Source organism: Pteropus vampyrus, unplaced genomic scaffold (assembly GCF_000151845.1).
Source record: "Pteropus vampyrus isolate Shadow unplaced genomic scaffold, Pvam_2.0 Scaffold33, whole genome shotgun sequence".
Taxonomy (NCBI): Eukaryota; Metazoa; Chordata; class Mammalia; order Chiroptera; family Pteropodidae; genus Pteropus; species Pteropus vampyrus.
In genome coordinates, this window is record NW_011888814.1 from 156,843 (window position 1) to 159,280 (window position 2,438).

The following is a 2,438-nucleotide window of genomic DNA, read 5'->3' on the forward strand; positions in this document are numbered from 1 at the left end:
TAAGGAGCTTGGTTATAAGGCTTTCCAACTCACAGATGATTAGAAATGCAAATTACAATGGGAAGGAATCCGCTTGGAGAGACAGGACAGCTGACAGTCTGGCTGCGGTAGGGGAACCTGAAGCTCTTAACAGCCAGACAGAACTCAAAATACAGACCAGTTTGGACTCTCTGAAGAGGGCAAGGTCTGTAATAATAGATTACCAGCCCTCTGAGAAGCCTATCCTGGCACCTTGCCACCCATTTTGGCAGAGTCACTGCTCCTCCTATGTGTCTCATCCAGGCCCCAGCCATGTCCTGTCCACAGCCCTAACACAGCCTCTGTTGCCCAGGACTGTAATAATTTGTCTTCCATATCCTCATGTTAATTTGACTTTAAGCCTTTAAATGGCAAGTACATTATCGCATTCATCTTTGTATCTCTGAATCTCTCACATAATGGATACTCGATATGTGCTTGTTGAATGAGTGATTATTGATTCAACAAATTAAAAAAGAGACAAGAATTTGAATTCACGTTTTTAAAGATAGGAAACGATGCAAGGAATGTTGAGAAACTTTCTATTCAAAGCTATTACAGCTTTTAAAAGTTTTCACTTAAACAGGCAAACTTCAAAATAGCCTGGAAAATTAATGTCAGTGTGGAGCATACACTACTTGAGGGCTCTGGATCAAGTAGCCATTGCACTGTCCACTAACACCCTGGTCAGAAAAGGAGAGGAACCACTAGAGCACCTAGGTCTTAATGACTACTTGGGAAATGTAGTGGACAGGGAGAAAGAGGGGACAGGGGACAGATTATGAACATGAGATGAATGGGATCAATATCGCAATTGTACTGGAGCCCAGCCCTGTTCTGCCCTTTACCCAGAAAATAGAGTGGCATTTAGAGGAAACTTGGAAAATTGATTTGAGTTATTTTGGGAGGTGGCATTAACCTTATCCGTGTGAAAGAATGAACATAAGGCAGGATAATAAAGTGAGACAATAATTCATCAGCTAAACTCTGAGATGTCTGTGCTTTAGAGAAGGATGCGCTTACTATATAAAAGCAAAACCATTGACTGACAAAGGGGACTGGATCCTGAAGAGACTCAAGGAATGGAGAACACATCAGTATCAAGACTGCTTGTTTTCCAGAGCTGAGGGGAAGGAGAATAGTCAGAGAGGAAGCAGATAATGAGTGTGTGGGAGGGCTGCTGGGGATGAGAGTTAGGGGTGGGGTAATGAGTTGCAGGCCCGGAGATGGGGCAGAGAGGAAGAAGACCTATTTGGTTGGTTTCAGGGATCTGGATTCAGAAGGGCCCCAGGCCCATCTGCCAATGTAGGATCAGAGAAGCAAGACATCCAAGTAGAAAAATCCCTGATGATGTGCCTTGGCACACAGACCTGAGCAGCCCTATGAGCGCCATCCCCAGCCCAGGAGCAGGGTGATGATCCCTGTGTGCCTACGCATGACAGGGAGGGGATGAAGGGCTATAAAGAGCCACCACATTTTGCACGGCCTGTGCATCACAGACATAGCAACAGGATCCTGAGAGGGTCATTATAGCTCAAGGAAACCGAGATCCCAAACAGCCTCCAAATGGGGTCCTGAGTGGACCTTACTGAAAATCAGATGGGAAAGAGGAACCTGAACACTATAAAGACAGAGGACCATCTGTATCAGATATAAGCCACTCAGATTATGCTTTCGATGCAAGACGAGGCAAATCCTTCTGAGTCCTGTCTCAAAAGAGAGAGGTTGAGGGTCCTTGATTGCGTGCAGGAAAGAATTTAAGTTCACACCAGAATTAGAGACAAAAGAAAAGTTTATTAGAGCAAGAATAATGCTCCATAGACAGAGCGTGGTCTCCTCGCAGAGAAAGAGAATGAGAGATACAGAGAGGGGCTACGAGGGACAATGAGGGAGGCCCAGAGAAAGACTGAGAGGGACCCCAAGTGTTTGGGGAATTTAGTTTATACAACATTCTTGGTTTCTATTCATTACAGTTTAAAGACCTTTTTAACTTGTTTTCCTTTGATGGTGTGGGTATGTAGCATGATAGGCATGGTAGCAGTCCCACCTTTGTTCTATAGGTTCCCTATGGCATGGCTGCAGGAAAGGAATAGTTGGGTTTATCGTGTGTAGGGTATGACTTAAAGACTGTTTCCTCTTCACATATGGGTAAACGGTTGTTAGTAATCCCAGCAGGCGTCTTCCTTTTTTCTGTAGGTTTCTGGAAGCACATCTCAGGCTCTGAATACAATTTGGTTTAACATCCAGTTCTCATGCTTCCTCTCTACATCACTTTAGCACTAAATAAGGCCCTCAAATTAGATTAGAACCTCATAGTACAAAGGACACTTTACTGATAGACTGTTTCATACCTATAAAGGCACCCACATTTTGCCACATCCTGATTGACTCTAACCTAAAACTCACCAATAGGAGCACCA